The sequence below is a fragment of the Argentina silus genome, assembly GCF_951799395.1.
Source record: "Argentina silus genome assembly, chromosome: Y".
NCBI lineage: Eukaryota > Metazoa > Chordata > Actinopteri > Argentiniformes > Argentinidae > Argentina > Argentina silus.
In genome coordinates, this window is record NC_139654.1 from 34,580,935 (window position 1) to 34,605,691 (window position 24,757).

Sequence of the window (24,757 nt, forward strand, 5' to 3'; positions counted from 1 at the left end):
ATATCACTATCATGTCACTGTTTCACCTCATTATCTACAATGTTTACTAGCTATGCTAGGTCTCATACACAGCCCCTACCTCCCTCCACCAGCCTGGACTAAATGCACTTTAAAATAGTCCATATTTATGTAGCCCGTATTTAGTTTTTAGTATTTAATGCTAGTGATGGCAGTTTGACACTGAAGCTTCGATACGTGCTTCAAACACTGACCAACAATTTTATCGAAGCACTGCTTCGAAGCTTGCTTTGGTGCGAAAAAAATCACGTGACATATGACGTCCGAAGCAGCAACTGCTTCGTTGCCTGAATGAATCACCTGACTGGTTCGCGGTCCAATCAGGTGATTCACTGGCACTGCCTCGTCTCGATTCTGACAGGTGAAAGGTTGCGACAGTTTTGAATTTGAGTGCCTCAACACTTTATAACCGCTCTAAACAATGCACAATTTGTGGATTGTCGTAGTAGGTGCGTTGTTGCTGTTGAGTTGTTGGTATTGCGTTTGTATTCTCTGAGTGTTCTTCTTGTAATCTTTGAGTGTTCCCCATCCCACATAATCACCCCCTGCCATAGTTACACAAACACACCCAACCTATGCCATATTTTCCCCAGCACTCTCTCCTGAATAACACAATACACACATTCATCAATCTTTATTTGTAAATAGAACATGATATTCAGTCTTAGTGTGTGTGTGCATCAAAGAATTTCATCAAAGCAAAGATGCTGTAGCGAACGGCGTGGTAGAGCAGCTTGCCTTAAGCGGGTATCGAACTCGCAATCTTTCACTTACAAACCGGCCGCGCTAGCCACAACACCAAGAGCGGTAACTCCCTTGGCGGAATTGCTAACGGGCCTTTCACAATACTTTAAATCCAAGGTTGATCAAAGCAAAGATGCTTCAGAACAAAAGATCTTTTCTACAAAAGTAAAGTAGTTTCTCCAACACTGCTCATTGAGGTGTGTGTGTTCGTGCGTGCGTGCGTGCGTGTAATTAAAAGCCTCCTGTCCACCAACTAGCCTGCCTAATTTGACTGCAGCCTTGCACTTCGCCAGGAGAGGTCACTGTAACTGAAGCTTCGAGTAATGAACCCATTTTCGAAACAATTGGCACAAGTGGTTCAGTGCTTCACAAAAGCTTCATTTGCCCATCACTATTTAATGCTATAATTGCACTGTCTGCCTTACCTTTTTGCACCTCACCGAACTGCAAAGACATTTACAACTGCACCTCGCCTGTATAAAATGCTGCTAATGTTGTATGTTGTATGTGTATGTTATGTGTGATACCCCTATGTCTGTATGCTACTTGGAACCTGAATTTCCCCCTGGGATAAATAAAGTTTCTATCTATCTATCTATCTATCTATCTATCTATCTAACCCTGATAATTGTCTCTTCAGACTTGCGCTGAACGGAACCCCGGATCTACGCTGGGCTGCTGTTACGCTCTTTTCTCTTGTTTGCAAACAATAAATACCGGACTCAGATATTGTGGCTACTCAGGATTTGTTTCTTGATTCTTACCTCAGAAGAGCTAAAGTACAGAGTGGTAAATCCTAGACTTCCACCACACAACTCATGGTGATCCATGAGACATGCTAGGGTTAGCATGCGAAAGCAGCACGTCTGTGAAGCGAGGCTCGCTTGAAGCAGCATAGTTTTACACTTCAAGTCTATTTTCCCCGGCAGCAAGACTGTTGTAGAGGTGTAGATGTAGAGAAATTAACACATATCATCAAATATAAATATAAAATACTTTTATGATGGCTTCTTTCTGATTTCTGGCTTGACCTGCAGTGACAACTCTTTGGTCTTCATGTTGACAGACACCAATACCAGACTCCAAAGGAAAGAGTCAGATGTGGAGTTTTTGCTGCTGAAATGCCGTCCCTATTATCTACCGAGGGAATTTACTGCTGTGTTTTTGGCCGCTGTTTACATCCCCCCGCGAGCTAATTCCACGGTAGCGCTCAGCAAACTCCACGAAGCTATCAGCGCGTTAGAGACTGCTCATCCTGATGCTGTTTTTATCACCGCCGGCGACTTTAACCCATTAGCCGCGCGACGAATACCGCCGGTTGCTGCATTGCGCAACTTTGAATCTACCGCCATTTTTGATTTGTCGTAATTTTCATGAGTGCAGCATATAATGCACTGTCATTGGTTCAAATACACATGAGGTGGGTCTTGTTGATTTTTTAAAACCACGTGAGCACCCAAATGTCGTGTGGTTCGCCGAAAATCACGAAAATCAATCAGACATACACGTGCGTTTATTGTAGATTTTTTAAAACGCACGTGTATGTCTGATTGATTTTCGGCGAACCACACGACATTTGCCACTCACGTGGTTTGCTGCACTCATGAAAAGTACGACAAATCAAAAATGCTGCGCCACGCAACAACTGGCGGTAGATTCAAAGTTGCGCAACGCAGCAACCGGCGGTAGATGCAATGTTGCGTCGCGCAGCATCCGGCACAAATGGGTTAACCAGTGCAATTTACGGACTGTATTTCCCAAATACTATCAACATGTGGATATTCCCACCCGTGAGAAGAACACACTGGATCATGTTTACAGTAGTATACGCAGTGCATACAAGGCTGCACCCCGCCCCCACTTTGGACACTCGGACCACATCTCATTGTTCCTGTATCCAGCCTACAGACAAAGACTGAAACAGATAAACCCTGTCACTAAACAAGTCAAACTCTGGACCCCAGAGACTGAGAGCACCCTGCAGGACTGTTTTGCTCGGACAGACTGGGATGTGTTTAAAGCTGCAGCCACGCTGGAGGACTCTTCTGTCAGCATACAGGACTATGCTGAGTATGTGACTGGGTACATTAGCACTTGTGTCGACAACATCATGCCCACCATACAAGTCAGGAAGTTTCCCAACCAGAAGCCCTGGATAAACAGTCAGGTACGCCACATGCTGCGTGCTCGCTCTCTTGCATTTAGATCAGGCAATGAGACGGAGTACAAAGCTGCGAAGTATGGACTGAAAAAAGCCATTACAGCGGCCAAGAGGCAGTACAGAGAGAAGCTGGACGGCTTCTATTCTACTGCTGATCCGGGCGGATGTGCCGGGACCACCCGACCCCCCTCCCCTCCACTAACCATCTCATCAGGCCAGGTAAACAAAGCCCTGAGGAAGATCAACCCCCGCAAGGCAGCAGGACCAGACAACATCCCTGGGCGGGCTCTCAGAGCATGTGCCAACGAGCTGGCTGATGTTCTCACCTCCATCTTCCACCGTTCCCTCCTGCTTCAAGACTACAAACATCGTCCCCCTTCCCAAGAAGAGCCAACCTGCCTGCCTGAATGATTACAGGCCAGTAGCACTCACTCCAATCATCATGAAGCGTTTTGAGAGAGTGGTACTGGCACACATTAAGAGCAGCATACCGGACACCCTAGACCCCCTGCAGTATGCCTACCGGCCCAACAGGTCCACCTCAGACGCTATCGCTGCTGTCCTCCATTATTCCCTCTCCCACCTGGAAAACAAAGACTCCTACATCAGGACGCTCTTTGTAGACTACAGCTCCGCTTTTAATACGGTCATCCCCCACAGACTCATCCACAAAATGTCCACACTTGGCCTGCACCCCACCCTCTGTGACTGGCTCCTAGACTTTTTGACTGGCAGGCCGCAGTCTGTCAGGATTGGTAATAGGAATTCAGCCAGCATTATTACAAATAGTATTGCCCCCCTTGGCTGAAATAACCTCAATTAGACGTTTCTTATACAGTCATGAGAAAAAATTAGGACACCCTATGAAAACCTTTGTCTTCTTCAACATATTCAAACATATGGACATTTGATATTCATTTGAACAATATTGAAAAATTGAGGTAATATAACTAAACAAATACAACTGAAACAAATTATTTAAAAAATGATTGGTAAAATGTAATTAATAGAAATGCAATCTTCTTGTGAGGAAAAAGTTAGGACACCCCCACATTTAGTTCCACTTAAAATGCCTAAAATTATAATAAAGAGCACCACATCAGGTGCAAATGATTAGAACATCGTTACAGAGGATTTTGGAGGAGCCTGTCCTATTTAAGCCTCAGATATTTAGTTTGGTTTGCTCTTGATTGTTGAAGTGAGTTGCATCACCATGGCGAGATCAAAAGAGCTCTCTGAGGCCTTCAGAAGAAAAATTGTAGATGCATATGAGTCTGGGAAGGGATATAAAAAGATCTCCAAACTATTCGAAATTGGCCATTCCACTGTCTGGAAAATAATTTACAAGTGGAGAACATTTAAAACCACCACCAACATGGCCAGGTCAGGCCGCCCAAGCAAGTTCAGCCTAAGAGCTGACCGAAAGATGCTTAAAGAAGTCTCCAACAATCCCAGAATGTCATCACGAGACCTACAGGTATCTCTTGCCACAATTGATGTCAAAGTACATGCATCCACCATAAGAAAGAGACTGAACAAGTTTGCATTACATGGGAGGTGTGCAAGGAGGAAACCCCTGCTGTCAAAAAAAAACATCAGGGCAAGACTAAAGTTTGCCAGAGAACACCTAGAGAAAGACCAGAACTTCTGGAACAATGTGCTTTGGACAGATGAATCCAAAGTTGAACTATTTGGGCACAGTAAGAGTAGACATGTTTGGCGCAAAACCAAGACAGCATTTGAGAACAAGAACCTCATACCAACTGTGAAGCATGGGGGTGGAAATGTCATGGTTTGGGGCTGCTTTTCTGCAGCAGGGCCTGGTCAGCTCACCATCATAGAATCCACTATGAATTTTGTATTGTATCAGAGGGTGCTTGAGGAAAATGTGAGACCATCTGTTCGAAAGTTGAAGCTGAAGCAGATGTGGACCATGCAACATGACAATGACCCAAAACATTCCAGTAAATCTACCAAGGAATGGCTCAAGAAAAATAAATTGAGAGTTCTGGAATGGTCAAGTCAAAGCCCGGATCTTAATCTTATTGAGATGCTGTGGATTGATTTGAAACTGGCTGTGCATGCAAGACACCCCTCGAACATCACACAGCTGAAAGAATTCTGCAAGGAGGAGTGGGAAAAACCTTCTCCCAATTGATGTCAGAGACCTGTAGACAGTTATAAGAAACGTCTAATTGAGGTTATTTCAGCCAAGGGGGGCAATACTAGCTATTAGGGCATAGGGTGTCCTAACTTTTTCCTCAGTAGGAATTGGCATTATTGTTAATTTTTCGTTAAATAAATGATTACAAAGTTACATTTTCATAGTTTTTTGTTCAATTACATCCCCTTTATCTATAGACATTGTTAGAAAGAAGATAACATATTGATATGTCCATATTTTTAAGAGAATAACTTAATATTTTGGGGGGTGTCCTAACTTTTTCTCATGACTGTAGTTCTCCAGTGGTCCAGCAAAGTCTATATGGACTCTTTGCCACGGTTCTTCAGGCCAGTCCCATGGGTGTGTAATGGAGCCAGCTGTGGGAGGTTTCTCAATTTCTGGCAGGCAGAACATAACTTTGCTTTTTCCTCTATAGCTGCGTCCAGGCCTGGCCACCAGAAATAGCTGTGTGCGATCTCTTTCATTCGCACCACACCACAGTGTCCAGAGTGGAGCTCATCAAGCACTTTCTCTCTTAGTGGCGGTGGAATGATGACACGATAGCCCCACAATAAGCATCCAGACTGGACTGACAGCTCTTTCCTTCTCACCAGGTAAGGCTTCAAACTCTGTGTCATCTCTCCTCTCCTTCCACCGGTGATGATGTCCATAACCTCAGACAGGACTGGATCAGCGCGTGTGTTTCTTCCCATGAGACGAGGTCACGGAAGCAGCAGGCACTTGCACGAAGTAGAATATCTCGGCTTGTGTTGGTTCAGAGTGTCTGACAGGCAAGTGGAGCCTGGAGAGCCCATCTGTGTTACCGTGCCAGTCTGCTTTCCTATACTTTATGTCATACTGGTGAGCAGACAATAACAGAGTCCATCTCTGCATGTGACTGGCTGCCAGTGACGGTATGCCAGTGTGGGGACCAAAGATAGAGGTCAGTCAGTAGCGTAAATTTCCTGCCAAAAAGATTTTCTCTACTCCAAATATTATAGACAGTGCTTCACGCTCAATCTGTGCGTACCTGCTTTCTGCCTGGCTCAAGGTCCTCGATGTGAAGGCAATTGGCCTCTCTTCCCCAGATGGTAAGATGTGTGACACTACTGCACCCACACCATACGGCGAGGCGTCACATGCCAACTGAAGTGGTAGTTTGGGGTCGAAATGAGTGAGGGCCTCTGATTCAGAGAGGGCCAACTTGAGTTCTCTGAAAGCTGCCTCACATTTGTCTGTCCACTTCCATATCTTGCTTTTGTTTAAGAGCTCATGCAGTGGCTTCAGCTTATTAGCTAGGTTAGGCACGAACTTTGCGTAATATGTCAGCAGGCCAAAGAATGAACTCAGGTGACTCACATTCTTCGAGGACGGTGCATCCACAATAGCCTTCACCTTTGACGGGGCCTTGTGGAGTCTGTTACTGTCAATTACATGGCCTATGTACTCAACAGAAGATCTGAAAAAAACACATTTAGTCTTCTTTACTCTCAGACCATAATCCTCCAGTCTTTGTAAGATTGCATCCAGGTTCCTTAAGTGGGACTGCTCATCTGGACCTGTGATGAGGTCATCCAGATAGCACTGGACCCCTGGAAGCCCACACAGGCTTCAGCAATCAGCCTTATCCTATGATCTTTATGCTAATTTTCCTTTTTAGCCAGTCCACTTTGTCTATCTTCATTTGTTGTTTCGTTGAACTTACTGTCCTTCCTTTCTCCATTTTCTTTGTCTCCTTTCCACTGCGGAGATTCCTGTCCTCTGTTCGAGCGTCGTCTTCTCTACAATGCAGTCGCTAGCTTGCTAGCTAGTAGCGAAGTTAGCCACAACCTCGTGCTGTACATCCGTGAAAAACTTGCTCACGTCGGACTTTCTACCGAAAATAATAAACACAACGCGGGAACGTATTACCTTGTCGCCAGTTTGTTGTACACTCCTACTTTTACTGGAGTATCACTGTTAATAAAAAGGCATGAGACGGAGGAGTATTTCTTATGGGTAATTGTATTCTTGTCAGAACTCCGGAATCAGCATAACACACAAGGTACATAAGGGATACGTGACGGTATCTTCGAAGGGACAAATTTAGATGGCCAATCCATAACAGGATCCTTGGGACGACCCTACCCTAAACCCTAACCATTTAACATTTGGAATTCAATGGGGTGACGTCAGAGTCGATTCGTCCCAAGCATCCCACTTAGCATTTAGCTTTCAAAAAGCCTCTCTATCAGATGCTCCTCTCACCTTGAGTGAATCCACCAGGTCTTTGACCAGGAAGACACACCGCAGGTCTGTGATGGTTTTGTTAAGCCTTACCAGGGCAGAGTCGCTGTACTTGTGGACCGCATCCTCTGGCAGAGCAACATCCTGGTCCAAGTACAGCCTGGGGGAGAACAATAAAAACAACATTAGAAAGTACAAATACAAATAACACACCTAAACATTACAGCTAGACAGAGATGGTATATACACCCTGGTCAGGGTACAGCTGAAATCTTCACTATTAAAACCCCTCAACATACATTGTATATTATACATCACATACACAAGTCTATATGATGACATCATGCACATGTATGACAGAACATAAGGGATGTCTGGATCCAAATACGAATTGGAATGAACCATCAGCTTCAACAAACAGGAATATAAGTCACTAAACAAAGGAAGAGGGGTCTGCAATGTTATCTAAAGCTCACAAGAGTTTGAGGAGACTGGCTGGCCTCTATTTGCTTGCTGGATTGAATCTTTCATCAGAAAGCATTGCCAATAGTGAAGATTGGGAATGTTTACCCTATATTACAGAGTCATGTTTGTGAAGAGTATTGTGACAGATGTTATGTTATATCCTGAATCCCAAATCAACCCCTCACCCCTACTCTGAGGTGAGCCACCACTTGAATGGTTGCCCATCAGATTCTATTCTTGCAACTCCATTCAGAGATACAAGTGCATGGGGTCTAGTTTTTTCGCTAAAGCTGCAGATGTGTCCTCTAAGGCTGTTTGTGTGGCAGCAATGATTTCCTTTTGCCCAGAAACATCCTTCATCTGCACTCAGGTTAGCCTGGTATCGATATGTTTTGACTGCAGAAGCTTGCTGTTCAACCCGAACCTGTAGTACACTCTTCTCCTTTTCTAGTGTAGATATTCTTTTTGAGAAACAAGAAGCTTGTAATGCGATGGCCACTTTATTTTTTTTATATATATTCTTTAACATCTTTGGGTTACTGTTGAGCTCAGACATAACCCACTTAGAGGGCTCATCTGGGCTGTCTAACCGTTGTAGTACATCATGCTTATCAATATACTGCCCCAATAACATTGGTTTCACAATGGCACATTCAAATCTAAATGAAAATCAATATGAAAAACTCAAACTGTCTCCCTTTCTCAAGAACAAAAGAAAATGACAAGTGTTCCCAAGGGCTGTCTATCCAATTACTCTAGGAAACCAAACCAGCCACGTTAGCAATCCCTTGTAACCGTATGACAATTACTTTATGAACAATACACACATCTACTGCCCCTGGATGTATAAAAAAAGAAACATATACACACACACCAAACACTTTATTAGGAACACTATACTAATACTGGATAGGGCCTCCTTTGCTCTCAAAACAGCCTCAATTCTACGTGGCATTGATTCCACAAGATGTTGGAAACATTTCTTTGAGATTCTGGTCCATGATGACATGACTGCATCACGCAATTCCTGCAGATTTTTCAGGTGCACTTTCAAGCTGTGAATCTCCCTTTCCACCATATCCCAAAGGTGTTCTATTGGATTCAGATCCGGTGACTGGGAAGGCCACTGAAGAACACTGAACTCATTGTCATTTTTATGAAACCAGTTTGAGACGACTTTTGCTTTGTGACATGGTGCATTGTCATGCTGGAAGTAGCCATTAGAAGATGGATAAATTGTGGCCATGAAGGGATGCACATGGTCAGCAACAATACTCAAATAGGCTGTGGCATTCAAGCGATGATTGATATACACACACAACTGGACTTTATTAGGAACACCTCTACACCTTCTCATGGTGTGGGGAATGTTTTCTTGGCACACTTTGGGCCCGTTATTACCAATCAATCATCGCTTGAATGCCACAGACTATTTGAGTATTGTTGCTGCCCATGTGCATCCCTTCATGGCCACAATTTACACAGACACACATTAACACACACTGCTCAAAAAAATTAAGGGAACACTTAATCGTCACAGTGGAACACCAAGTCAGCTAAACTTCAGGGATATCAATCTGCCCATTTAAGAAGCACAAGTGATTGTAAATCAATTTCACCTGCTTTGGTGCAAATGAAAGTGACAACAGGTGCACTGGAGAGGCAAAAGCAAGACAACCCCCAAAAAGGTAATGGTTTTGCATGTGGTGGCCACAGACAATTGCTCTCTCCTTATCCTTCCTGACTGATTCTTCTCTAGTTTTGTGTTCTGCTAGTGTCCTTGTCACTACTGGTAGCATGAGGCGGTACCTGCAGCCCACTCAGGTTACACAGGTAGTCCAGCTCCTCCAGGACGGCACATCCATACGTGCAGTTGCAAGAAGGTTTGCTGTGTCTCCCAGCACAGTCTCAAGAGCATGGAGGAGATACCAGGAGACCGGCCATTACACGAGGAGAGCTGGACATGGTCGTAGAAGGGCATCAACACAACAGCAGGACTGGTATCTGCTCCTTTGTGCGAGAAGGAACAGGAGGAGCACTGCCAGAGCCCTACAAAATGACCTCCAGCAAGCTACTGGTGTGCATGTGTCTGACCAAACTGTCAGAAACAGACTCCATGAGGGTGGCATGAGGGCCCGACGTCCTCTAGTGGGACCTGTGCTCACTGCCCAGCACCGTGCAGCTCGATTGGCATTCGCGAGAGAACACCAGAATAGGCAGGTCCGCCATTGGCGTCCTGTTCTCTTCACAGATGAGAGCAGGTTCACACTGAGCACATGTGACAGGCGTGAAAGAGTCTGGAGACGCCGTGGTGAACGTAATGCTGCCTGTAACATCATCCAGCATGACCGGTTTGGCGGTGGGTCAGTGATGGTCTGGGGAGGCAAATCCTTGGAGAGTCGCACAGACCTCCATGTCATAGCAAACGGTACCCTGACTGCTGTTAGGTACCGGGATGAGATCCTCAGACCCATTGTCAGACCTTACGCTGGTGCAGGGAGCCCTGGGTTCCTCCTAGTGCAGGACAATGCCCGGCCTCATGTGGCCAGAGTGTGTAGGCAGTTCCTGGATGAAGAAGGCATTGATACCATTGAATGGCCCTCTCGTTCCCCTGACCTAAATCCAATTGAGCACCTATGGGACGTTATGTATCGATGCATCCGACGCCACCAAATACCGCCACAGACTGTCCAGGAGCTCACTGATGCCCTGATCCAGGTCTGGGAGGAGATCCACCAGGACACCATCCGCCGACTCATCAGGAGCATGCCCAGACGTTGTCGGGAGGCACGCGGGGGCCATACACACGACTGAATCACATCATGAGTTGCCGTGATAAAATTCACACAAGTTGGATCAGCCTGTGATTTGAATTTTTTACTTTGATTTTCGGTGTGATTTTGAATCCAGCCCTCAATAGGTTGATGATTTTGGTTTCCATTGACCGTTGTTACGTCATTTTGTTCTCAACAAATTATACAATGTACATCAGTAAAGATTTTCAACTTGAATAATTCGTTCATCAAGATCTGATGTGTCCCTGTGGGGGGACATGCAGCGTTCGGCCTGTAGAGGGAGCTACAGGACCGTGGCCAGGGTGATGGGGCGAGGCTTTGTTGCGCACCTGGTGCGTATGAAGCCTCGTTTAACGAAATGGTTAAGATGTGTGTGCCTCTGCTTTCAGTAGGTGGGCTGGGAACGGCGGAGCAGAGAGAATTATAGCTGAAAAGCTAGCGAGAAGAGACAGAGACTGAAAAGTCCTCAGCGAACTAAAAATAAACAAACAATTCCCTCATACCGACACTGCGCCTGCCTCTGTGTGTCACGGACCTTGCTACATTGGCGCCCAATGTGGGGCCAGAGGCATGGAGACGCTAACTACGGCCATTACGAGGATGACGCTGATCCTGGAACAGCAAGCCATCCTGCAGCAGAACCAGCAGGCCGCGGTGGGAGAGATGACAGCGGCGAGGGCTGAGGACCGCGACCTCGCCGGGGCCATGAAGGCGGGGCCGGCACAAGGTCCCCCCAAGATCCACCTCCAGAAAATGGGGGACCTGGACGACCCGGAGGCGTTCCTGGCGGTGTTTGAGGGAACGGCGAGGATCTCGGGGTGGCCGGACGGCGAGTGGGCGTACCATCTGCTGCCCCTCCTGTCAGGGGAGGCGCAGCTCGCTGCCCACAGCCTACCAGCGGCCGCCCAACGGGACTACCCGTCCCTGGCCCGGGCAATTCGAGACCGCCTGGGCCTCTCACCGGAGGAACACCGTCGCCGGTTCTGGGCCCTGACTATGGAGGAGGGGAGCCGGCCCTTCGCCTACGCCCAGCAGCAGCGAGACAGCGCGTGGCGGTGGCTGGACCCGAGAAACAGCTCGGCGGAGGAGGTCGGGGACCGGGTGGTGTTAAAACAATTTCTCACGGGGCTCACGGCCCGAACCGCCACCTGGGTCCAGTACCACCAACCCCAGGATCTCGCGGCCGCCGTAGGCTTGGCAGAGGACCAACTCTCCCTCCCACCGCGGGAGCTACGACGACCAACCCCGGCCACGGGAGGAGCCGAGGGACCGGAAGGAGAGAGGCCGGCGCCCGCCCCGAGGACGAGATGGCAAGAGCGCGCACATCCAGAGCCAGCCCTGGCCCCGCAGGCAGCACCCCGAGTGACAGGGGGGGTGTGTTGGCGATGCGGACGGCCGGGCCATGTTCAGGCCGAGTGCCCAGTGATGGAGGTGGGGCAGGTCGTCCGCAACATACCGGGCCCTCCCCCCGGACCAGTAGCGGCGTATCGTGTTCCGATAAGGATACAGCATGATACGCACCAGGCGTTCTTGGATTCGGGCTGCATGCAGTCCATGATCCAGGAGCGCCTGGTTTGACCGGGGGCATTGTTAAAGGCGTCGAGGGTGTTGGTGAAGTGTGTGCATGGGGACATCCACGAATACCCTGTGGTCGCTATCGTGTGGGCTACCGGGGTGCGTGCATGACAAAGAGGGAGTTGTGAGGCGTTTAATGTGCTCTGTGCTGAGGCGGCGCCTCGCAACACTGCCGAGGAGCCGGAGCCGCAGGGGGGGTCTCAACCCGAGATTTCCCCGCCGAACTATCTGCTGCTAGGTAACTTCCCCCTCGAGCAGTCTCGTGACGAGACCCTACGAACGGCCTATGACCAATGATAGCGATTGATGGTACTTTGGTACGGCCAGACACAGTACGCGCCCACCCCTATTTCATGATTATCAGCGACAGATTGTACCGAGTAAGTCGTGACTCACATAGCCAGGAGGAAGTAACCCAGTTGTTGGTTCCCCGTAGCCGCCGGGAAATGGTCTTCCAGGCGACTCATTTCAACCCCATGGCGGGCCATTTAGGTTATGATAAGACACTAAACCGTATAATGGCTTGATTTTATTGGCCGGGAATTCGGGCAGAGGTGCGTAGGTGGTGCGCTTCTTGTCGCGAATGTCAGTTGGTAAATCCCCCAGCCATTCCACGGGCCCCCTTGTGGCCCTTACCATTGGTCGACCGCATTGCCATTGATATTATCGGGCCATTTGATCGGTGTACACAGGGATATCGATTTGTGTTGGTCTTGATAGATTACGCAACCCGATACCTCGAGGCAATACCGCTGCGCAATATTTCTGCCAGGAGTGTAGCGCAGGCATTGTTTCAAGTAATCTCCCGCGTGGGAATCCCGAAAGAGATTCTCACCGACCAGGGCACTAATTTTATGTCACGCACCCTTAAGGAACTGTACGGGTTGTTGAACATCAAGGCGGTTCGAACCAGTGTTTACCACCCAGCCACTGATGGCCTTTGTGAGCGGTTCAATCGGACCTTGAAATCAATGATCCGGAAGTTTGTACACGAGGATAGTCGGAATTGGCATAAATGGCTAGATCCCCTGCTGTTTGCGGTACGGGAAGTCCCCCAAGCTTCCACCGGGTTTTCCCCGTTTGAATTACTCTACGGGCGTAAGCCCTGGGGTGTCCTAGACCCTCTTAAAGAAAATTGGGAGGAAGGGTCTAGCGACAGTAAAAGTAAAAGCGCACAAAGCTCCACGCCCTAGGGGTTATCTCACGCGAGCATTTGCTGCAAGCCCAGGAGCTTCAAAAGCGCCTATACGACAGGGGAACTAACCTGCGAGAATTTACACCGGGAGACAAGGTGCTCGTACTGTTACCCACCTCCAGCACGAAATTACTCGCGAAGTGGCAAGGGGGACATGGATTATGAGGTAGTACGCTCGGACCGGGGGGATAGTTTGCAGGTGTATCACGTAAATCTCCTAAAAAAATGGAACGACGTGGTCACTGTTGCTCTGGCTACAATAATTCCAGAGGGAGATGAGTTCGGTCCGGAAGTCCCAAAATCAAAAGTTAGCACTCCGGTCGGTATTGATAACCATCTCTCTGCTAGCCAGGCCACGGACGTTGCAGATTTGCAAGCTAAGTCGCCGACGTGTTCTCTCCCCTGCCCGGTCGGACTACGCTTATCGACCACCATATAGAAACGCAGCCAGGGTTAACGGTGCGCACGCGTCCCTATAGGTTAATGGTACACAAATGAGACATTTTGTGCAGGGAATTGAAAGCCATGCTGGAGCTGGGTGTGGTCGAGGAGTCCCGCAGTGATTGGTGTAACCTCATCGTGCTTGTCAACAAGCCGGATGGGGCTATACGGTTCTGTGTGGATTATAGACGGGTTAATGCGGTCTCCAAATACCGCATATACCGGAGGGAGATCCGGTATCTGGGGTACCACTTGGGTCGAGGGGAGGTGCGGCCGCAGATTGAAAAGACTGCGGCCCAAGACGAAAAAGGAGGTGAGGGCCTTCCTGGGGCTGGCTGGCTATTACCGGCAGTTCGTGCCGGGATTTTCAGAGCTGGCCAGTCCCTTGACGGACCTCACCCGGAAGGGTGCCCCGGATCCGGTCCAATGGTCGGGCCAGTGCCAGGGGTCGTTCGAGGCCCTTAAGGGCGCTCTTTGTGGAGAAACGGTCCTGTATGCGCCTGATTTTAACCTCCCTTTCTCCCTACAGACGGACGCATCGGATAGAGGCCTGGGAGCAGTGCTGACCCAGCAGGTGGAGGGGGCTGACCGGCCGGTGCTGTACCTGAGCTGCAAACTGTCGGAGAGGGAGGGCCGGTACAGCACGGTGGAGGAGTGCCTGGCCATCAAGTGGGCGGTCGGCGCCCTCCGCTACTACCTGCTGGGTCGCGCTTTCACCCTCTACTCCGACCATGCTCCCCTCCAGTGGCTCCACCGCATGAAGGATGTGAACGCGAGGATCACCCGGTGGTATCTCGCGTTGCAGCACTTCAACTTTTCGGTCGTGCACAGCCCGGGGGCGCAGATGGTCGTGGCAGACTTCCTCTCCCGTGCAGGGGGGGGGGGGGGAGTAGGTTGTCGGCCGTCGTGTCGCCGGCCTGTGTCGGGCGGTGGGGGTATGTGGGGGGACATGCAGCGTTCGGCCTGTAGAGAGAGCTACAGGACCGTGGCCAGGGTGACGGGGCAAGACTTTGTTGCGCACATGGTGCGAATGAAGCCTCGTCTAACGAAATGGTTAAGATGTGTGTGCCGGGAACGGCGGAGCAGAGAGAATTACAGCTGAAAAGCTAGCGATAAGAAACAGAGACTGAAAAGTCCTGAGCGAACTAAAAATAAACAAACAATTCCCTCATACCGACACTGCGTCTGCCTCTGTGTGTCACGGACCTTGCTACAGTCCCTTAAGTGTTCCCTTATATATATATATATATAAACACTCACTGGCCACTTTATTAGGTACACCTTGCTAGTACCGGGTTGGACCCCCTTTAGCCTTCAGAACTGCCTTAATTATTTCTGGCATAGATTCAACAAGGCGCTGGAAACATTCCTCAGAGATTTTGGTCCATATTGACATGTTAGCATCACGCAGTTGCTGCAGATTTGTCGGCTGCACATCCATGATGCGAATCTCCCGTTCCACCACATCCCAAAGGTGCTCTATTGGATTGAGATCTGGTGACTGTGGAGGCCATTTGAGTACAGTGAACTCATTGTCATGTTGAAGAAACCAGTTTGAGATTATGTGAACTTTGTGACATGGCGCGTTATCCTGCTAGAAGTAGCCATCAGAAGATGGGTACACTGTGGACATAAAGGGATGGACATGGTCAGCAACAATACTCAGATAGGCTGTGGCGTTTAAACGATGCTCAATTGGTACTAAGGGGGCAAAAGTGTGCCAATAAAATATCCCCCACACCATTATAACACCACCACCAGCCTGAACCGTTGATACAGCAGGATGGATCCATGCTTTCATGTTGTTTACGCCAAATTCTGACCCTACCATCTGAATGTTGCAGCACAAATCGAGACTCAGACCAGGCAACGTTTTTCCAAACTTCTATTGTCCAATTTTGGTGAGCCCGTGCAAATTGTAGCCTCAGTTTCCTGTTCTTAGTTGACAGGAGTGGCACCCAGTGTGGTCTTCTGCTGCTGTAGCCCATCTGCTTCAAGGTTCGACATGTTGTGCGTTCAGAGATGGTCTTCTGCATACCTTGGTTGTAATGAGTGGTTATTTGAGTTACTGTTGCCTTTCTATCATCTCGAACCAGTCTGGCCATTCTCCTCTGACCTCTGGCATCAACAAGGCATTTTCGCCCAGAGAAATGCCGCTCACTGGATATTTTCTCTTTTTCTGACCATTCTCTGTAAACCCTAGAGACGGTTGTGCGTGAAAATCCCAGTTGATCAGCAGTTTCTGAAATACTCAGACCAGCCCGTCTGGCACCAACAACCATGCCACGTTCAAAGTCACTTAAATCACTTTTCTTCCCCATTCTGATGCTCGGGTTTGAACTTCAGCAGGTCGTCTTGACCATGTCAACATGCCTAAATGCATTGAGTTGCTGCTATGTGATTGGCTGATTAGATATTTGCATTAACGAGCAGTTGAACAGGTGTACCTAATAATAGTGCCTTTGGAAAGTATTCAGACCCCTTCACTTTTTCCACATTTTGTTATATTACAGCCTTATTTTAAAATGGATTCCATTTATTTTTTTCCTCATCAATCTACACACAATACCCCATAAAGACAAAGCGAAAACAGGTATTTAGAAATGTTTGCAGACCCTTTGCTATGACACTTGAAATTGAGCTCAGGTGCATCCTGTTCCCATTGATCATTGAGATGTTTCTACGACTTGATTGGAGTCCACCTGTAGTAAATTCAATTGACTGGACATGATTTGGATCGGCACGCACCTGTCTATATAAGGTCCCACAGTTGACAGTGCATGTCAGAGCAAAAACCAGGCCATGGGGTCGAAGGAATTGTCCGTAGACCTCAGAGACAGGATTGTGTCGAGGCACCAGGCTTGGAATTTCGTCATTTTAGGGGCAAGGCCATTTGGCCTTCCCGTTCACATTTTTTTTAAGGGCACAAAGGCCGTTGGGTTAAATTACGCTGGTTTTACCTTTCAGATTAATACCTTAACATTCTCATTCACCAAGCAACATTAATTATGTATTAAAACATTTGTTTTAATTTAATAACATTGTAAAGCATTTAGAGAGACTGTGAGTATGGGAGAGAAAGAGAGAGAATGTGTGTGAGAGAGAGAGGCTGAAACAGTGTGCACAGCCTGGCCATAGAAGTGAGAAGGTACAGACAAAAACTGCGACAGAAAGACAACAGCCACCACTGTGACCGAAACACAGAAGTATCAGAGATACACTTTCTCCTGACACAGTGCAGTGCACAATATATTAAATATATTAGAAAGAACCTTTTTGGAAAATGACAAATTAACCTGTTTTGAAAAGATGGCAAAATGAATCTCCTGCCTGAGTTCATCTAAGAGGAAAGAAAGAGAAATGCCTCCTCCCTGCCATAAAAAAGGAACCTGCTGAGGTGAAATTAACATCACCTAAATATGAACATATATACACTCAAAGACACAAACAAAACTACCTTAATAATACAAGCTCAATTTGAATTTGAAACAGAGTGTGTGTGAGAGAGAGAGAGAGAGAGAATGTGTGGGGGGGACAAAGAGAGAATGTGAATGAGAAAGAGAGATTAAGACAGTGTGTGTGTGTGTGTGTGAGAGAGAGAGAGAGAATGTGAGTGAGAGAGACAGGGAGTTAGATTATTTTAATCTGACTCGGAATCAGAATCAGAATCTGGAACAGGGTCAGAGTTCAGTCTTGGCCCATACGGCTGAATGTCTGGTCTCCTGCTTGAGAGGCCAGCTCTCCACCACCTTGCCACTGCATCCTCGCTTTGGTATTCCAAGGGATCACATCCCTGTGATTTAATTAAGAGATCTTCTATTGTTTTCAATTTCAATCTCAAGCGCCAGTCTCCTTGGATCCTCTTGATAGTTGAAAATTGGCGTTCAACTTGGGCTGTGGAGACAGGGAAGACGAGTACAATCCTGATGAGATGAAGGAGGTTTGGATAGATGGCTTCCTTTTCTGTGAACACCAGTCATTTTAAGATTACAAATGGCTGAATAGCAATAGTGTTTCTTAAACGTATACGTTAAGTTCAGCCATAAACCACATAAGTCAGTCATGTATTATAGCAAAACCGCTTAGCAAGAAAAATACTAGATTCAAAGCTGACCGTAGCTGACAGCTATCTGCTAGTAGAAGCAACACAAGATGTCGACCCCTTTTCCCTGAGGAAGGGAAGACGTTAGCGCTATCCCAACTAGCTAGCTATCGCTAGTTTTCATGACGCAAAAAAAATGTAACGTTAACGAGTCGACTTTAAATAGGCTAATACAATGGTAATTACCTATCAATAGTACTTTCTATAAAAACGTAAATGTTAGGTCCTGTCAAATACTACCACATACTTCAGTTAAACCAAATCAAAACAGCTTGGCCCGCTTGCTTACCTGTGCTTGTCTTGCTCCCGTTTTGAGAGGCTGAGGAGGAGGCTGGTTGACGTTCTTCTTGCATGTGATGTTAATACTTCACCTGCGCGGTTCGCGAAGTTGCGCAAGTTCTATTTTGGAACAATCACAGCAGAGCAACCGCTCTGATCCACAGACACGGGACTAGCCTACTGTGCGCACTAGGGTGGCTGTAATTCCATAAAAGCCCACCACGCGTCACTAGCGTTGTTTACACTGGAACTTTGACAGGGGCACAAAGGCCACCTTGGCCGTCGTGAAATTCCCACCCTGCGAGGCACAGATCTGGGGAAGAGTACAAAAACATTTCCGCAGTATTGAAGGTCCCCAAGAACACAGTAGCCTCCATCATTCTTAACCCTCGTATTGTCTTCACTTTTTGGACCCTTTGGAAGTCTTCGGGTCAAATTGACCCGGGACATTATTGGGGCTTTAAAAGCAATACAAAAATACAAATTTCCATTCAAAACTCTTTAACATATATTGTCTTTATCTCAATTCCAAACAATATAGATAACATGTATGATTAATATTTGCAATTAATCTCTGCTAGATCATATTTAACAGTGGAAGTGTAATTCGTTTTTTGTGATAAAGTTATAATTTATGTAAAAAATCTGCTATAATAAGGACTTGGGTGGAATGCTTATCTCTGAAAAGTTGAAATGAAACAATGTTTTCATTGATGTTTATTATTTTTGAAGAGATATTCTCATTTGATTTTCATCTTTATCTTATTATAATCAAAGCTGTGAAAAGCAAATACAGGTGATGAACGACAATAGAAACACGAGAACCAAACTTAGATCGATTTAGTCACTGGATATGAAATACATCTCTCAAAAATGTCTCAAAAATAATTTGAGATGATTTACAATAAATAGAAACACAAAACATGAACGAAATGTACACTGCTTTATTCACTGTCAGTGAAATACAGTACACTGAAAAATACATCTTTCAAACAATTCTGAAATAATATTGGATACATGTGAATTAGAAAAATGGTGTGTGTGCATGGGTATGCCTGTCTACACAACACATGATGCACAGAATTTGAGAGTATGTGTACTACAGATGTACTTTTAGCAGTTTCTGCATGTGGTTTGTGTCTTTGAGTCCTTTGAGGGTTCACACACCTCGCTGTGCTTCCTCTTGTTGCCACCAGCTGCAATCTAGAATAATGAAAATACTTTATTAGTTCAGGATTTTTTTCCCACCACATCTTCTAATAGTCAATTTCAATTTGACCCACATACATACAGAGATACTCAGAAACATACACACACACACACACACACAGATACATGCACACATAAACAACAACAACAACAGGACACTTACTTCAGGCACTGGAGGTTGTGGTTGTGTGGGTCGTGCAGGTGGGACAGCAGGAGCCTCCTCCACCCTCCTCACTATGGCTAGAGAAGCTGGGTTCCTGGGCACATGTTGTCTCCTCTGTATGTGCGGTGTCACCAGTGCTCATAAGCATCACATTTTTGCCCTTTTTGGGTATGTAGGATACCAGGGCCATGTTGGCCGTAAACACAAAGTGGGAGGAATGGACTGGCCTGTTCGTTACAGTTAGAAGCTGAGGTGGGAGCTCTGTCTTATTTTTTCTGACTGTTCCACCCATTGTCAGCTTTCTTTTGAGAAGTTCCTGTCCCGGGCTGTACGATGTGAAAAAATTATCCCAAGTGATGTTGTGGCCACTGAGGCCCTGTGACATATCCAGTACCACCCGTGTCCCCTGGTGTCTCTCAGGGTCTCCTCCCTCTGGCTTCCCAGAATGTTTTGTAACAACATTGTGCAGATTCTGTGTGTGTGTGTGTGTTTGTATGTGTGTGAGTGAGTGTGTGTGTGCATGTTTCTGTGAGTCTGTGTGTCTCTGTGTATATGCGGGTCAAATTGACCCGAAGACCTTGTGAAGGACATAAATGTGTAGGGGGGGTGTAGCATGTGCACTCAATGATTTTTTTTTCTTTGACATGTTCTTCACAGTAAATAAGCCAAGGCCATGGAGTTTCAGGTTGAAAAAATGTTTCTTTGTATATTTTTTCTTCAAGTAAAAATTTAAAACGGGTCAATTTGACCCGAAGACCACACAAGGGTTAAATGGAAGAAGTATGGAACCACCAACACTCTTCCTAGAGTTGGCTGCCCAGCCAAACTGAGCAATAGGGGGAGAAGGGCCATCGTCAGGGAGGTGACCAAGAACCCAATGGTAGACTCTGACAGAGCTCCAGAGTTCCTCTGTGGGAGAACCTTCCAGAAGGACAACCATCTCTGCAGCACTCCACCAATCATGTCTTTATGGTAGAGTGGCCAGATGGAAGCCACTCCTCAGTAAAAAACACATGACAGCCCGCTTGGAGTTTGCCAAAAGGCACCTAAAGGACTCTCAGACCATGAGAAACAAGATTCTCTGGTCTGATGAAACCAAGATTGAACTCTTTGGCCTGAACGCCAAGCGTCACGTCTGGAGGAAACCAGGCACCACTCATCACCTGGCCAATACCATCCCCGCGGTGAAGCATGGTAGTGGCAGCATCATGCTGTGGGGATGTTTTTCAGCGGCAGGGATGTTATGGAAAATACACTGAGAACTGTTTTCAGGTTATACACTTTCTTATGACTGATACAACTTGTGTAAATACTGTGATTAAATTTTCTCTTTCCACACCTCTGAAGTTCTATAGCCATTGTTTTGAGAAACGGCGGATAATTACAATATGGATAGCGGTAGTTTCAGAGGGAGTAGTGGGGGGAGAGGAAGAACAAAGGAACAGGCCCATCTTGCCGACAGAAAGGTGGATAAGTGTGAAGTGTTGAACGCCGATTGATCAATAAGAAAGTCTCCCCATTGTTCATTCTCTCCCGCCCTCTCTGTTACGCTCTTGTCTCTTGTTTGCAAGCAATAAATACCGGACTCAGATATTGCGGCTACTCAGGACTTGTTTCTTACCTCCGAAGAGCTGAAGTACAGAGTGGTAAATCCTAGACTTCCACCACAATTTGGGGGCTCGTCCGGGACCGCCTGCCCTGAGTTCGTCATCTCTCTGCCAAGAAGGTCAAAAGTTGTATATGGACAGGATATATTCCTGGAGCCCGAAATCCTCCCTTTGAAAGTTCAGAATGCAACGGTTGAGAGCAAGGCGCCTGAAAGGAGAGGGACGGAGTTCTCAGGCACAGCGATTCCAACAAGACATTGAACTCGGAAGAGGTGAGTCCACAATATTTGTGAATTAAAAATCCTAGGCCTCGTGTAGGACTGGGTGCTAGCAAAAATCCGAGTGTCAGGGACACTCAATGTCTGGAGGACACACAGTTTTTTGGTATACCTAGAATTTGCATGAAACGCGTAAAAGACCGGTGTGGAGACACGTGAATAAAAGGTAAGGAACTCACCTATTGTCGTTGATGACACTTAACCTTTCTAAAATACCTGAAAAAGTTGCTATACTAATTTGATAATGGGGAAAGCTGCCAGTAAGGCGAACCCGCTGCCTTCGAGCACGGAGGGGTTCGCCAAGATAATAATTGAAAAATATGGTCGATGGACATGCAAACAATTGCCTATGTGGGAGATTTGGATTTTCCATTGAACGGGAGTTTTAGCCAGAGACAGATTAGCATACTGGGAGATAGGCTTGGAAATCATGCTGCTGGTAAGGTAAAGCAAGTTGAATCAAGAAGATAAACGCAAGTTAGGTAGGCTAGGGTCTTCTAACCAGTGTCCTATAGTTTCATTGTCTGAGCAGGTTGATGCGGATCTCGACCGCCTCTCTGTTCGCCCACCACGGCACCGACCCCAGACGGCACCGCAGGCTGATAAGAAGGAGAGAAACGGAGCTATAAACACGGAATTACTGTCAACAATCCGAGGGGCACGAAGAGGGCTATGGACGGTCAGAGGAAGTGGGAGAGGTCCCATCAACGGCATTACCTGGTGAGATAAAACCAATCAAAATATGCCGTTGGGTAATGCACCGCTAAATTATTTTTACGGATGGAACTTGCCCGTCTCCGGGCTGAGATCAATTGCACAGAGATTGTTGGCAGAAGCCGAGCTAAGAGTTATAAGATTGTACGTTCACAGACAAAAGATAATTTTCATTGTACAGCTAGGGTCTCCGAAAGTCAGGATGAGAGTTTTGAAAAAGTTTGGTTTAGAGAGAAGAGGGACTTATTGTAAGGACAGTGGCTTTATTGGATTGACCAGGGATATTGCGCTGTGTCTGTAAGGAGTACAAAGGATGAGTTTCGTGAGATACGCGGGTCAGACCCCCATGTATCTCTCGCTAAGCCGTAACGGGGGCAGGATGTAGGGCCTCGGGTATCATCTTGCAACCAAGTAAGAGACTGGGTCTCGTGAGGGAGGGGACGAGTACTCGACAGCAAGGGCTTACCGTAGCCGGTTAGAGTGTACGTTTGTAGGAATACGAAGTGTACGCCTTATCCCAGAGCAAAATAACATCGCTCAGTTTGTGGGAACTGTAATGACTGCAGATGACAGTCGATTATCGGGAGTACCGTCTGCTCTCTGAGCTCAGCACCAGATATGACGTTGGTCTTATAAAGAATATGCAGCCGCTGGTTGTTGTACCCAAGGGGCCTCACAGACTGCGACAGGCGCAGTATCCCCTGAAGCTGTAGATGGTATTACACCAGTTTTTGATGCGTTATTGGAAAAAGGTATTATTGTTCCATGTCCTGACAGCTTTTTTCGTACTCCCATCTTCCCCGTAAAAAAGGCCAAACAGGAAGGCCTACCTGGTGCTTTGTTCGGGATCTTAAAAAGGTTAATGAAGCAGTCCAAGCGCGCGCCCCTATTGTTCCGGATCCATATACTAATTACTCATATACCCAGTAATGCTACATATTTCTCAGTGGTCAACCCAACTAATGCGTTCTTCAGCAGTCCTGTACACAAAGATTCCTAGTTCTGGTTTGCATTTTGCTTTAAGGATAAGTCATATAATATAATATGATATATATATATATATATATATATATATATACACCCACACACTCACCGGCCACTTTATTGGGTACACCTGTTCAACTGTTCGTTAACGCAAATATCTAATCAGCCAATCACATGGCAGCAACTCAATGCATTTAGGCATGTAGACATGGTCAAGATGACCTGCTGAAGTTCAAGCCGAGCATCAGAATGGGGAAGAAAGGTGATTTAAGTGACTTTGAACACGGCATGGTTGCTGGTGCCAGACAGGCTGGTCTGAGTATTTCAGAAACTGCTGATCTACTGGGATTTTCACGCACAACCATCTCTAGGGTTTGCAGAGAATGGTCCGAAAAAGAGAAAATATCCAGTGAGCGGCAGTTCTCTGGGTGAAAATGCCTTGTTGATGCCAGAGGTCAGAGGAGAATGGCCAGACTGGTTTGAGATGATAGAAAGGCAGCAGTAACTCAAATAACCACTTGTTACAACCAAGGTATACAGAAGACCATCTCTGAACGCACGACACGTCGAACCTTGAAGCAGATGGGCGAGAAAACGGGGTCCAACCCAGTACTAGCAAGGTGTACCTAAGAAAGTGGCCGGTGAGTAAGTAGCCAGGCCAAAGATCAATAAGGTATGTTGCTTAGTTTGTCCCATCTTTCATGAAAAAAGGGCCCCCTCCACCAGTACAATTAGTACAATTATAAGCACAACAAGAGGGCTGTAACAAGATCCGTGACACAGAGGCGGACTCGAGGTTGCTGGTGTGGGAAAATCCTGTTTATTTTATAAATGTTTGTCAGGACTTTCCAGTCCCCGCTTTCCAGCCGTCCTCTCCCAAAGCAGAGGCACACATATCTTATACCATTTCGCCAACGAGGCTTCATTCGCAACAGGTGCGCAACAAAGCCTCGTTTTCGTAAACCCCGGCCACGGTCCTGTAGCTCCCTCTACAGGCCGAACGCTGCATGTCCCCCCACAAGCTCATTTTAACAAACAACTGATCAGTTCGAACTATTGAAAGAAATGTACGCACAAATTCTCAAAGCTTTATACACTTTTTTGGGGGGGTGAATCCATGTGGTAGACCAATCAAATTGTGGAGCAATGACAGTAAATTAATAATAATGATACAAATAATATGTAGTTTGAAATATTTCGGCACAATATTAGTTGGCCTAATAATCACTGTCATGATTTATTAACTTGAAATTGATTGCCATGAAATGATGACGTTTGCATAATCTGAATTAATAGCCTATCAAAAGTTTAATCATTTTCAACATCAGTGTCTGTCATAATGAACTATTTATTATGCATCATAGTCATAATTAAAATCAATGAATCATCATTAAATTTTTATTGGGCTCCTATATTGTCATCTTGCATTCATGATTGTGCGGTACAGCTACATGCCACAAACCAGCTACAAACCATTATTGAGAATATACAAAAGTATAATGCATGTACTGGCCTATACACAGAAAGCGATTTTATGTACTTTAGTGGTAGTGTTCAATTGTTGCGGCACTTCTGGATGCAACGCGCCAAAGTCTAGCATGGTTCATAAGGTTTCCATGCTCGTTCGCAGTGCCTCG

The 24,757-nt window shown here is 46.5% G+C and overlaps 1 pseudogene across 1 annotated transcript in view; it reads right to left on the bottom strand.

The window, feature by feature from the left end:
• Positions 1 to 24,757, bottom strand: part of LOC310824085 — a 91,710-nt pseudogene that overhangs the window by 7,772 nt on the left and 59,181 nt on the right. The window contains exon 5 of the transcript in view: positions 7,335 to 7,473. The product of the transcript in view is annotated as an uncharacterized misc_RNA (transcript). The remainder of the gene's footprint in view (positions 1 to 7,334; positions 7,474 to 24,757) is intronic.